Source organism: Macaca nemestrina, chromosome 2, assembly GCF_043159975.1.
Source record: "Macaca nemestrina isolate mMacNem1 chromosome 2, mMacNem.hap1, whole genome shotgun sequence".
Classification (NCBI taxonomy): domain Eukaryota; kingdom Metazoa; phylum Chordata; class Mammalia; order Primates; family Cercopithecidae; genus Macaca; species Macaca nemestrina.
In genome coordinates this window covers 154,203,333-154,218,268 of record NC_092126.1, presented here as the reverse complement: position 1 = coordinate 154,218,268, position 14,936 = coordinate 154,203,333, and the positions used below count along the sequence as shown (strand labels likewise).

The following is a 14,936-nucleotide window of genomic DNA, read 5'->3' as shown; positions in this document are numbered from 1 at the left end:
AGGGGGTAGAGGGGAGGGATAGCATTAGGAGATATACCTAATGTAAATGATGAGTTAATGGGTGCAGCACACACCAATATGGCACATGTATATATATGTAACAAACTTGCACGTTGTGCACATGTGCCCTAGAACTTAAAGTATAAAAAAAAAAAGAAAAAAAAAAAAAAAAGAATGTGCAGAAACTGAAACCCTTATATATTGCTAGTTGAAAAATGGTACAGCATGTTTGGAAAACAGTCTGGCAATTCCCTAAATGATTATTCTACTCCTACATGTAAACACCCAGGAGAAATGAATGCATGTTTCCAAAGATATTCACAGCAGCATTATTCATATTGTCCAAAAAGTAGAAACAACATAAATGTCCATCAACTGATAAATGAATAAAATGTGATATATCCACATAAAAGAATATTATTTTGCAGTAAGAAAAGAAATGTATTACAACATGGATGAACCTTCAAAACAATGTGCTAAATAAAAGTAGCCAGATCCAAAGGACCATGTATTACTTGTTTCTGGGAAGAAGCCACCCCCAAAGGACAACATATTATATGATTCTCTTTGTAGAAGATGTCCAGAACAGGCAAATCTATAGGGATAGAAAATAGATCAGTAGTTGCCTAAGGCCGGGAGAGAATGGGGAGATTGGACAGTGATGGCTAACAGGTACGGGGTTTCCTTTTGAGATAATAAAAATGTTCTAAAATTGTAGTAATGGTTGCACTCTGTGAATCTACTAAAAGCCACGAGCTGTATACTTTCAATGGGTGAGGTGTATGGTATAAGAATTATATTTCAAAAAGCTGTTTTTAAAAAGTCACTTCTCCATGAAATATTTCCATAGACAAGTCTCACTTGTCAGTTTCCTCATCTTTGAAGCTTCTTAAGAAAAAATTCATCGGCTGGGCGTGGTGGCTCAAGCCTGTAATCCCAGCACTTTCGGAGGCCGAGACGGGCGGATCACGAGGTCAGGAGATCGAGACCATCCTGGCTAACACAGTGAAACCCCGTCTCTACTAAAAAATACAAAAAACTAGCCGGGTGAGGTGGTGGGCGCCTGTAGTCCCAGCTACTCGGGAGGCTGAGGCAGGAGAATGGTGTGAACCCAGGAGGCGGAGCTTGCAGTGAGCTGAGAGCCAGCCACTGCACTCCAGCCTGGGCAAGAGAGCCAGACTCTGCCTCAAAAAAAAAAAAAAAAAAAAAAGAAAAAAAAAGAAAAAATTCTTGGTTGAACCAAGTCTCTGGGGGAGGATTTGCTCATAATTTGTACATCTGAATTTAATGATCAATTGAGAATTCTAGAGGGATTGGGATAGGGAAGGAATTAAACATTCCATAAAAGACCATTTTTGTAGAAAAGTGTCATCTGTACTCCATGGTATCTCCTATGGTAAATCTGTGGAATTAAGCAGCTACTCCTCTATATGTTTATGTGAAGTATTCAGAGCAAAAAAATTAAATCACAAAGTGACAAGATAGGGTTGTAGTAACATTACACAAATGGCACCATGGAATATGCATGACTGATACCAGAATTAGAAATACTGATAAAATTGTTATATTACAATGAACCATGGATTCTTTTGGATAAAAAAAGGTCTCTTCATCCTAAACAATTTACGACTTATTTTACTTACTAAAAAGGTTGTTAACAGTTGGCAAATTAGCTAATCTATCTGCAAAATGCCCATTCCTGCTGAAGAAAAAATTCTTGACCCAGAACTTCAAAAATAAAGTTAACTCAAGTCATAACATGCTTGATATTAACTCATTTTCCACTCAAGTTTTTAAAACTAACTTCACTGTTTTTTAAAAAAATCAAATTTCTTTTCATTCCGGTAGGTGTCATTTGCCAAGTGCACTTGTTTAAAACAAACAAACAAAAAGAGTACAGTCATCATAGTATCTAATGAAGCTGTCCACAGTGAAAAGCCTTTTTAATTTCAGTGACACCTAAGAGTATGATTTTAAAAGACTTTCTTTGAAATTATATAAGTTTCTGGATTAATTCTGACTAATATTGTGTTCCATGTACCAAGTTAGATGCAAAATAGATGTTTACATGGCTGATAAGATATCTGAACTTTACAATTTCACCTTTTAACTTTAATACTGGCACCAAGTTAGAGGTCAAGGAGCTCTGGTAGCAATTTCTTTTTTTTTTTTTTTTTTTTTTTTGAGACAGAGTCTGGCTCTGCCGCCCAGGCTGGAGTGCAGTGGCGCGATCTCGGCTCACTGCAAGCTCCGCCTCCCGGGTTCACGCCATTCTCCTGCCTCAGCCTCCCGAGTAGTTGGGACTACAGGCGCCCGCCACCGCGCCCGGCTAGTTTTTTGTATTTTTTAGCAGAGACGGGGTTTCACCGTGTTAGCCAGGATGGTCTCGATCTCCTGACCTCGTGATCCGCCCGTCTCGGCCTCCCAAAGTGCTGGGATTACAGGCTTGAGCCACCGCGCCCGGCCTCTGGTAGCAATTTCAAGGGAGGACATAGGAGGATGTCAAAAAGATTGGTTGTCGTAGGTTTTAGAAACATCAAGTAGTTTTAAGTTAATACAACCCATTTAACTTCACCACTTTCTTTTACTTTCTTTTTCCTTTTCTAATTTTATTTTTAACATAAATAGGGTCTCACTATATTGCCCAGGCTGCTCTCGAACTTCTGGGCTCAAGCAATCCTCCCACCTCAGCTTCCCAAAACTCTGGGATTACAGGTGTCAGGCACCGCACCCAACCTTTATTATTTTTTAAGAGATGAGGTCTTGCTATGTTGCACAGGCTGGTCTCAAACTCCTAGGCTCAAGTGATCCTCCCACCTCAGCCTCTCAAGTAGCTGGAACTACAAGCACACACACACCTGTGCCCAGTATAATGTCACCACTTTCTAAAGAAAACAGCATGCATACGCACATATATATCACCTTCCTTATCATCACGAAGATTTCCAATCATACATATTTAATATATAATGTTAGCATGTTATTATATACAAAGAGTTGCATATATATTTGATACAATCTTCAAAACAGCTCCAGGAAGCAGTTATAATTACTACCACCCTTCACTCAAAGATGAAACTGAGAGGATGAGAAACTTACTCAAGGTTAACAAAGCTGAGAGGTAATAAAGAAGGATTTCAAATCCAGGGTTTTCAGCTTACAAAGCCTATCTGTGCCTTGAACAATTATGATGCTTTTTGTTAATCAATTAGAGTATATCAAGAATCTTCCTCACTGCTCCACAGAAGGAAAAATTCGCAGTTCAGAAAGTTTAAGAGACTTCTCCATTATCACACAATAATAGAGCAATTTCAAGGGAAGATGTAGACAAATTGAGTAATAATGGAGAGAATAAAATTTCTTGTAAGACACGCACTGCACTGTCATGTGCTAAATGAAATTAAACTAGATTTCAAGGTATCAGCTACTATTGCTGGAGGCACTGCTATCTACTAGGAAGAGTCTTTATTCAAAAGTACAAAAACAAAGAGAAAAAAATTTCCTTACAATTTTAAACATGCACTCACACTTCTTGAAATTCACTCTTCTCTTGGGTTTGTATGATGAGATTATAAAACATTTTGTTGTCATATCCTACACCAACTGTATACCTTCTCTTGAGCACATAGAATAACACCAACAGCTTCTCGCAGCGCTAAACTGAGTGCTTCACTCCGCAGTTCAGCCTGTGCCAAAAGTAGCTCTGCATTTCTCTAAGCCTACTTGTTTCCACAAGAATCCTCCCCTTCAGAGCAAATGCCCTGATGGGAAATGCTGTTCGTCTATAGTTGTGATTGTAGCCTCTAGGGCTTGTTGCCAGATATTCTGGATCCTAAGGATCTTAGCCATTCTTTCTCCATTTCAGCCGCACAAAGCATGTCCTTCCCAAAGGAGAGAGAGACAGAAGCCTTTAAATAGACACAGCTGAATCTCTTCTCATTTTAAAAAAGCAAGATGGGACCAGGCATGGTGGATCACCTGAGGTCAGGAGTTCGAGACCAGCCTGGCCAACATGGTAAAATCCCGTCTCTACTAAAAATATAAAAAAATTAGCTGAGCTTGGTGGCACCTGCCTATAATCCCAGCTACTTGGGAGCCGAGACTTTGCCACTGCACTCCAGCCTGGGCAACAGAGTGAGATTCCCACTAAAAAACAAAAAAACAAAAAACAAACAAAGAAAAAAAAACCCAGGAAAAGAAAAAAAGCAAGATGGGGTCTTTCTTTGTTGCCTAGGCTGGTCTCAAACACCTGGCCTTAAGTGATCCTCCCACCTCAGCCTCCCGAAGTGCTGAGATTACAGACATGAGCCACTGTACCCAGGCCTGAACCTCTTTCCTTTTTCTATTTTTCTTTTTAAATCCCTGCAAGGGAGGCGGGAGGGAACTAAGTACACTTAGAGAAAAATTAATAATAGCTTTAAAAACTGGTTTAATTTTTTTTTTTTCTGAGATGGAGTCCCTCTCTTGTTGCCCAGGCTGGAGTGCAGTGGCGTGATCTCAGCTCATTGCAACCTCCGCCCCCAGGTTCAAGTGATTCTCCTGCCTCACTCTCCTGAGTAGTTGGGACTACAGGCATGCGCCACCACGCCCAATTAATTTTTTATTTTTTATTTTTTTAAGTAGAGACAGGGTTTCACCATGTTGGCCAGGATGGTCTTGTTCTCTTGACCTTGTGATCCGCCTGCCTCGGCCTCCCAAAGTGCTGGGATTACAGGCGTAAGCCACCGTGCCTCGACCTGGTTTAATTTTTTTAACTATGCAGACTGATCACTACTGTGTAATATAAAGTATTACAAACCATGGTTCTAAATTTGATCCTGCAAGTAAACTTGGTGATAATGAGCCAAGTCACATTTATACTCTGCCTCCCTTGTACATTTGAATAATAGGTGTTTTCCCCTAAGGGTACTGGGTGGCTTAAGGAAATACAATAAAGCATTGCTAGCATTCTTAAAAGAGCAAATGGACTAACATAAGGAATATCTGAAATAAATGCATTCTCAATAATTTAAAATTCCCTATACCTAATTCCCCTATATTCTTTTCAAGGTTGGGGTAAGAGTCTGTTGTGTTCAATATTACATCACCAGCACCCTGTGCAATGCCCGGAACATAGGAGGCACTCCACTAGAGATAAGAGTGTAGAGGAGCAGAAAGAACACCTACTACCTTACTTGGCCTCCTGCTAGTTTTGTAACATTGGGCAATCTTTTTAATCCCAATCTCAGTTTCCTCATCAGCACAACAGGATAATAATTACTTTGTATCATTGTTGGGAGAATAAATCATTGCTGTGAGAATGAATCAATGTATAATAGTACTTTTTCTTCTAGGCATATAAAAGGTATTCAATACAATGTTAATTCCTCATATATATGAAGACTGATTTAAAACCTACATTTAATTAGGCAACATATGCTCTATTAATGTAAGCTGCAGAAGGATTTCTAAAAATAAACTCAGAGTCCCCTCAGTTACATATATATAAATAAAATGGTTCACCATTTTTTTGCATCACAAACCCCTCTGAGAATTTAATGAAAACTATGCATTCTTTCTCCTGAAAAAATTCACATACATGCAAATTTGCATATAATCCGAGGAAATCCATGGACCTAAAGTTAAATCCCCTTATACAACTTTTTGCTTTGGATACCACGAAGCTCAGCACCAAAACTGTAATCTGACTTTATCAGGCAGACCCTGGTAGCCTACAGACTATGTTCTGATGCTCTCCATGACCTTTCTTTAAAAGCTTCTCTTATGTGCTTAAAACAGCTTCTGTGTATAACAGACCTATTCAGATTTAATTTTAGACTTCATAATATTCCATTTGTATAGCTGAAAATTTCAAAGCCAAAGTTTTTTCGTTAAGCTTCTAGGATCATCTTATAAATCATATGGTTCTTTTCAAAGCTCAGCAAAGTCTGGCAACACTTCAGGAGTATATACATAATATTTGGCTCCATTTATAAACTTATATACCTTCATTTTAAGCTATATTGTTTCAAAATTATTTATAAATAACTTCAATAATTTAAAATATTTTAAAATGGAAACAACCACAATATTCCCATCTAATACCACAAGGCTTATTGTAGTTTTCTTCCTTTCCATATTTGGAACTCTCTTCTCTTATTACCATGAGAAACCTGCTCTCATCACCCTCACTGTATTTATTTAATCAATCCCCCTCCTTCCATATGTAACCAATCTTCTATCTCTGCAGCTACTACTTCCCTGGTGTAGATGTCATCCTCATTTCACTTGGGTTCTGAAACTCCACACTAGGCAACTTCACTGCACCATGGATTCTCTTCTCACCCAACATGATTCCAACCCCTTATCATCAGGTTGTACAGCTGCATAGATCCATTCCTTCCCACATCCCCTGGGCTCTGATGTGTCACCTGTTCATACTCACTCCTTCCCACCCATGTCCTGCAGCAGCAGAAACACACTTTTCTCCTATAGTAATAACTAAGAAAGAACCCTGTAAACTGAATACAATCCAAGAAAGTCCTTGGAAATATCTATGAAGAGAACTTGAAGAAAAATGAACTTTAAACCATTTTCACACAGGATAAGACTTAGAAATATATTATTTTGAATAACTAGGAAAACATGGACTTAATCAGCACTCTTAGCTGAGCAAGTAGGTCATGCTACATACACCTAAAGAAATTTTACCCGTATTACCTACAGAGACCTAGTATTCTGTGGCAAACCCAAAGCCAGGTTCCACACTTCCTGTGTCTCAAAACTGTATTGAAATAAACAGCCATGTCATCATGCCACTTCCCTGGTATCTTGCCATTCAGTTCTTGCCTGCTACATATGGGTAAATGGATGAGATTTGGTTTCTTTTGTTGTTGTTGTTGTTTTGAGAGGGAGTCTTGCTCTGTTGCCAAAGCTGGAGTGCAGTGACCCTATCTCGGCTCACTGCAACCTCCGCCTCCTGGGTTCAAGCAATTCTTCTGGCTCAGCTTCCCAAGTAGCTGGGATTACAGGCGCTAGCCACTACGCCCGGTTAATTTTTGTACTTTTAGGAGAGATAGGGTTTCACCATGTTGGCCAGGCTGGTCTCAAACTCCTGACCTCAGGTGATCCACCTGCCTCAGCCTCCCAAGGTGCTGGGATTACGGGCGTGAGCCACTGCAACCGGCCTTGTTGTTTTTTAAAGTGCCAACCAGGAAGCTAATTAAATTTTATGTACAACTTCATAAAATGTTTCATAAATCATTATGGCAGCTACTATGTACCCAAGAGCTGTACTAGGTGCTATTTAATTTGAATTTTGGGCCAGGTGGGGTAGCTCACGTCTGTAATCCCAGCACTTTGGGAGACTGAGGCGAACGGATCTCGTAAGCCCAGGAGTTGAAGACCAGCCTGGCCAAGGTGGCAAAACACCGTCTCTACTAAAAGTACAAAACTTAGCTGGGCGTGGTGGCTTATACCTGTAATCCCAGCTACTCAGAAGGCTAAGTGCTTGAACCCAGGAGACCGAGGCACAAGAATCCTTTGAAGCCAGGAGGTGGAGGTTACAGTGAGATGAGATTGCACCACTGTACTCCAGCCTGAGTGACAGAGTGAGACTCTGCCGGAAAAAAAAATTAAAAATTGAATTTCCACAACAACCCAATGAGTTGTCAATAAGGAAACAAATACTTGACAAAAGTTACCGCCCCCCCAACCACCAAAATAATAATAATAATAATAATAATAATTACCCTACTTGTTTAAAATATACTAGTAAGGAATCTGGGTAAAAATCAAGCAAATCCCCCAAATCTGACAACACTATAGACGAGTAAAAGACCTATGGAATGAGATTCTCAAATAGCAATTATGAATCATTTATGCTCTGATATCATATAAAAAAACTCCCACAGAACCAGTCCACTACTTATATTGATATTAATGAGAATAAATGACTATAGTCATGTATACATATTAAACTTATAAAATCCTTCTTGCCAAATATTAACAGAGGAAACATAATGGAAAGAAAAGATATGGGGTTCTGAGCAGCTTAAGATAGATACGAGATGTTTAATCATGTTTTGATCTCTTAAAAGAAAAAAAAAATCCAGCTAACTTCATTTGTTTCAGAGAAGTAAAAACAAAGATGTTTTTACAAATTAGTAAACTAATTTGTTTTTGATTTCAGGTCAAAAAGTAATTTTGGTTAATTTTGAATTTGATTTGCCAAGACTAAGTTATAACTATCATTATAAAAGTTTGATTCTAGAGTGATAAAACAGGATAATCGGAAAAGGGAATATTTAATATGCAGCATGAACCATGTTTTTCTTTATACATAAAACACCTTATTGTAAGGCAAATCGATGTTCCAGAAACACACAAATACAGAAATCTAAATATGGGGACAGACTGAATCCTGTTGAGACATGTCTCAGCTTTCCAATATTTGAATCTATGATTCAAATATCCTGAGTACCTACTGGGTTCCTGTTTTGAATCTTGCAGTAGACCTCTAAACGGTTAGGTTCCTCTCTGTCAATTTACACCTTCAGTAGAACACATGTATTGCATTATAATGAAATTATATGCATATGATGCATTATTATGCATTTTTAAGAAAATATACTTTGTTCCAAATTATAGTTTCATTCACCCATAATAGTGTTTCTTGGATAAGTCATCATTAACATAAAGGATTTGTTTCTCTTGGGGTAAAAGATGTTTCAAAATCTTGTCTCAAAATCTTTATTATTATTTATCTATTTACTTATTTTGAGACAAAGTTTTGCTCTTATTATCCAGGCTGGAGTGCAGTGGCATGATCTTGGCTCACTGCAACCTCTGCCTCCTGGGTTCAAGCGATTCTCCTGCCTCAGCCTCCTGAGTAGCTGGGATTACAGGAATCTGCCACCAGGCCTGGCTAATATTTTCTATTTTTACTAGAGATAGGGTTTCACCATGTTGGTCAGGCTGGTCTTGAACTCCTGACCTCAGGCAAACCACCTACCTCGGCCTCCCAAAGTGCTGGGATTACAGGCATGAGGCACCGTGCTCAGCCTTCAAAATCTTTAAGTATATTTATATCCTTTGAATCAGAGTCCACTTTTTAGAGGCTATCCTATAGAAATAGATCTAAATTTTTGTTGTTGTTGTTGAGACTGAGTGTCACTCTGTCGCCCAGGTTGGAGTGGTGTGGCGCGATCTCGGCTCACTGCAAACTCTGCTTCCCGGGTTCACGTCATTCTCCTGCCTCAGCCTCCCGAGTAGCTGGGGCTACAGTCGCCCGCTACCATGCCTGGCTAATTTTTTTTTGTATTTTTAGTAGAGACAGGGTTTCACTGTGTTAGCCAGGATGGTCTCGATCTCCCGACCTTGTGATCCGCCTGCCTCAGCCTCCCAAAGTGCTGGGATTACAGACATGAGCCACCACACCCGGCCAGATCTAAATATTTTTAAATTTTACATAATAATTAAGAAAAAAGGCCTGGCACAGTGGCTCACACCTGTAATCCCAGCACTTTGGGAGGCCGAGGCAGGTGGATCGCTTGAGCAAAAGAGTTCAAGACCAGCGTGGGCAATGTGGTAAAACTCCAACTCTACAAAAAAAAATACAAAAATTAGCCAGACGTGGTAGCACATGCCTGTAGCCCCAGCTACTCAGGAAGCTGAAGTAAGAGGATCACTTGGACCCAGGAAGTGGAGGTTGCAGTAAGCTGAGATCCTGCCACTGCACTCCAGCCTCACTCCAGCCTGAGTGACAGAAGGAGACCCTATCTCAAAAAAACAAAACAAAACAAAACAAAACAAAAATTAGGAAAAAAAAGACAAAACTCCAGGCTGGGTACAGTGGCTCACACCTAAAATCCCAGCACTTTGAGTGGCTGAGGCAGGAGGATCACTTGAGGCCAGGAATTCAGGACCAGCCTGGGTAACATAGTAAGATCTCATCTCTAAAAAAAACTTAAAAATTAGCTGGGCATGGTGGCAAGTGCCTGTAGTCCCAGCTACTTGGGAGGCTGAGATGGAGGATCCCTTGAGTCCAGGAGTTTGAGGCTGCAGTAAGCCATGATTGCACCACTGCACTCCAGCCTGACTGACAGAGCAAGATTCTGTCTCTTCAAACCAACCAACCAATCTTAAACACTATAGTATCTTTTTTTCCCCCCGCAAGACAGAGTCTTGCTCTGTCACCCAGGCTGGAGTGCAGTGGTGCAATCTTGGCTCACTGCAATGTCCGGTCCTGTGTTCAAGTGATTGTCCTGCCTCAGCCTCCCAAGTAGCTGGGATTAGGTGCATACCACCATGCCCAGCTAATTTTTGTATTTTTAGGAGAGACAGGTTTTCACCAGGTTGGCCAGGCTGGTCTCAAAAAACTCCTGACCTCATAATCCGCTCACCTCAGCCTCCCAAAGTGCTGGGATTATGGGCGTGAGTCACCATGCCCGGCACACTATAGTATCTTTTCTATCTTCAACATTCATACTGAATTATCTGTAGGACTTCAAGCTGCCTATCTTCTATTTACTGTAGGATGGTGAGGCCTTAGAACCCCTTGTTCCTGGAACCTAATTGCTTTAAATGTATGGGAAAGGTTAGAAAATATTTATTTAATTTATGCATAATCTAAAAGTTTGCATTAACTTAGGTAGAAGTGAATGCTTATACTATGAAAGGACCACCTTAATCCTGACCTCCCAACACAGCAATCTTCTATTACCCAGCTGTCGGCGTAAACTTACAACAGTTCCCTAGGTAGCATTCTGGAAGGAGAAATAATAGCATCAGCAGAATGCTTTCCCTCACTCTCTGAGTGAGCGAGCTGTGACCTTATCTCTTCCCTTTATGGATCTGGGTTAAACCTATCACTCATGATATTAACATCCATATATTCACTAGAACAGAATTTTTGATGATTGATTACATGTATCCCTGTAGGGGATTTTGAAAAATCAAACTCTAAATAGTCATCATCAGAATCAAAATCATAACTATACTCTCCCTGGGAGGTCATTCTTTAAAGCTTCTATTCTGGATTAAAAATATCCCAATTCCCCAGTCACCTGAAAATGATTAATGAATGATCAAAAGGTATATTAAATAATCTAATTTAGCTGGGTGTGACGGCCGTAATCCCAGCTACTCGGGAGGCTGAGGCAGGAGAATCACCTGAACCTGGGAGGCAGAGGTTGCAGTGAGCCAAGATCGTGTCATTGCACTCTAGCCTGGGTGAGAGAGGAAGACTCTATCACCAAAAAAAAGAGAGAGAGAAAAAAAGCTAATTTAATACATTAAAACAGTCTAAATGTCTAAATGTCTAAATGAGAAAAAAATCAATTTCAAAGAATAAGGCACCCGTATTAGTCCGTTCTCACACTGCTATAAAGACACATGTGAGACTCAGTAATTTATGAAGAAAAGAGGTTTAATTGACTCACAGTTCCGCAGGCTGTACAGGAAGCATGGTGGGGGAGGCCTTAGAAAACTTACAATCATGGCAGAAGGCAAAAGGAGAAGCAAGCACATCTTCACATGGCCAGCGGGAGAGAGAGAGAGAGAGAAAGAGAAAGAGAGAAGGGGGAGGTGCTACACACTTTGAAACAACTGGATCTCATGAGAACTCTATTACGAGAACAGCAAAGGGAAAGTGGCTCCCATAATTCAATCACTTCCCACCAGGCCCTTCCTCCAACTCGGGGAATGTGACATGAGATTTAGGTGGGGACACAGAGCCAAACCACATCAGGGTCTAAAACACACATATAAAATAAGTAGCCAAATATATGTCTGAAAAGAGAATCATCTCACATTTTTGTCAAATGTTTACCTAAAAATGTACAATTTTCTAAATGACTCAGATTTTTATCTAAAGTCCTAACTTTATATATATCCAATCTTCCAAAGTATGAAATGTGGAAAAAGAGTGAATTTCAGGAAGGCAGTAATAAAGAAATCAAGCTTTCCAAAGCAGATGTTTTTCTTTTTTTGAGACGGAGTCTCACTCTGTCGCCCAGGTTGTAGTGCAGTGGCACGATCTCGGCTCACCGCAAGCTCCGCATCCTAGGTTCACGCCATTCTCCTGCCTCAGCCTCCCAAGTAGCTGGGAAAACAGCCGCCCACCACCACGCCCGGCTATTTTTTTGTATTTTTAGTAGAGACGGGGTTTCAGTTAGCCAGGATGGTCTCAATCTCCTGACCTCGTGATCCGCCCGCCTCGGCCTCCCAAAGTGCTGGGATTACAGGCGCGAGCCACTGCGCCCGGCCAGCAGATGTTTTTCACACTCCACGTCGTAATATTCTGCAAGTTAATTATGTATTGCTTTTCCTTTTAAAAAGCAATACATAAAAGGAAAAAGTCCTTAGCAAATCACATTTATCAATATATGAGGGATAATTAATATATCATAACCAAGTGGGATTCATCCTAAGAATGCTAGACTAGTTAAACATGTGAAAATCAGTGTATTTTACCATATCAAAAGTCTAAATACATTTTTAAAAACCAGATGTTATATCAATAGATGCTGGAAAAGTTTTTACTAAAATGAAACATTCATTCGTGATAAAGACTTTCAAACTAAGAATGAAGGAAACTTCCTTGAACTAACGAAGGGTATCTATGAAAAACCTATAGCTGACATCACATTTAACGGTGAGAGAATGAATGCTTTCCCTTAAGATCTGGAACAAAGTAAGGATATATTTTCTCACAAGTCCTATTTAACAACATGAAGTACTAGCTGATGCACTAAGGCAAGAAAAATAAATAGAAAGCATACAGAAGACAAAGAAAGAAATAAAACTCTCTATTCATAAGTAATATAACTGTCTAGAAAATGCTAAGAATCTACAAAAAAAAAAAAAAAAAAAAAGAAAATCCCCAAAACAAAGACCTACTAATAAAAAAACTCAACCTTCTTGAACTAAAAAATAAGTTGCTTCAGTAAGGTCACAAGACACAAGGTCAATATACAAAAGTCAACTGTATTCCTATGTACCAGCAATGAGCAACTGAAATCCCAAATTAAAAAGCAATACCATTTATCATCGCCCCTCCCATTAAAGGAGCACTTAGATATAAACATGACAAAATATATGTAGGATCTGTATGTGAAAAACTACAAAACACTGATAAAAGAAACGAAAGAAGAGTTAAATAAATGGAAAGGAACACCATGTCATTTACTGGAAGACTCAATATTGTTAAGGCTCAATTCTCCCCAGTTTGATCAACACAATCCCAATCAAAATGCTAGCCAGGTCTTTTTATAAATATATAAAGTTTATTCTAAAATTTACACGAAAAGAGAAGGAATTGGGATAGCCAAACCATTCTGGAAAAGAAGAACAAAATTAGAGGATTCAAATTACCTGACTTTAAGACTTACTACAACAATCAATACAGGGTAATACCGGAGGAAGGATACGGTCCATAGATCAATGGAATACAATAGTGAGTCTTAAAAAAGACCTTCACAAATATAGCCAACTACATTTTTACAAAGGTGCAAAGGTAATTCAACAGAGAAAAGATAGTCTTTTAAGCAAATGGTGATGGAAAATTTGTATGTCAATATGTATCCCTGCCAAAAAGGATATTTACATCTTATTACAACTTATACAAAATAATTAATTCAAAATAGCCCATAAACCTAAACATTAAATGCAACATTATAAAAAATCTTTTAAAAAATAGAAAAAAGGCTAGGTACAGTGCTCACACCTGTAATCCCAGCACTTTGGGAGGCTGAGGCAGGTGGATCACCTGAGGTCAGGAGTTCGAGACCAGCCTGGCCAATATGGGGAAACCTCATCTCTACTAAAAATACCAAAATTAGCCAGGTGTAGTGGCGGGCACCTGTAATCCCAGCTACTCGGGAGGCTGAGGCAGGGGAATCACTTGAACCCACGAGGCAGAAGTTGTGGTGAGCCGAGATTGTGCCACTGCACTCCAGCCAGGGCAACATAGTGAGACTCTGTCTCAAAAAAAAGGCTACCTGACCTTGGGTTTGGCAATAAGGTTTTAGATATTGCACCAAAAACATATGGTAAAGAAAAAAAATGACAGAAAGATGTCAACAACAGACACTGGGGACTACCAGAAGATAGAGTGGGGAGGGGAATAAGGGTTGAAAAAGTAATTATTGGGTACTATGCTCATTACCTGGGTGACAGGATCAATCATACCCCCAACCTCAGCATCATGCAATATACACAAATAATAAATCTGCACATGTACCCTGAATCTAAAATAAAAGTTGAAATTATTAAAAAAAGAAAAAAATCAGTAAGTTCGACTTCATTAAAAGTAAAAACTATTGACTTGTAAGAGAAAGGAAAAAGTGCTAAGAGAATGAAAAGATAAGCCATAAATATCTGTGTGGGAGAAAATATTTACAAGTCAGAATTCTGATAAAAGATCTAATCCAGAATTTGTAAAGACCTCTAAAACCTCAATAATGAGAAAACAACATAATTTAAAATGGGCAAAAGATTGGAATAGACACTTCGCCATAGTAGATACACAGATGGCGAACAAACATGTGAAAAGATACTCATCATCAAAACTAATAGGAAAGTGGAAATTAAAACCCCAAGATAGCATTACACACATATTAGAATAGCCCAAATCCAGAAAACTGACAACAAAGCCTGGTGATGTGGAACAAGAAATCTCATTCGTTACTAGTGGGAATGCAAAATGGCACATTCAGTTTATAAGAAACTGCCAAAGCCGGGGCGGTGGCTCACGCCCGTAATCTCAACACTTTGGGAGGCTGAGGTGGGTGGATCACTTGACGTCAGGAGTTTGAGACCAGCCTGGCCAACATGGTGAAACCCTGTCTCTCCTGAAAACGCAAAAATTAGCTGGGCATGGTGGCAGGCACCTTTAATCCCTGCTACTCAGGAGGCTGATGCAGGAGAATTGCTTGAACCTGGGAGGCAGAGATTGC

The 14,936-nt window shown here is 39.5% G+C and overlaps 1 protein-coding gene across 13 annotated transcripts in view; it reads right to left on the bottom strand.

Moving 5' to 3' along the window:
* Nucleotides 1-14,936, bottom strand: part of LOC105477766 (transmembrane and coiled-coil domain family 1) — a 256,327-nt gene that overhangs the window by 99,536 nt on the left and 141,855 nt on the right. Inside the window, exon 1 of one of the 13 annotated variants that reach the window (XM_071092271.1) lies at nt 11,421-11,441. The exons of the other annotated variants lie outside the window; for them this stretch is intronic. The gene's annotated coding sequence lies outside the window, so the exon portion shown is untranslated. Of the gene's footprint in view, nt 1-11,420; nt 11,442-14,936 lie in introns of those variants that run through there. 13 annotated transcript variants of the gene reach the window in all.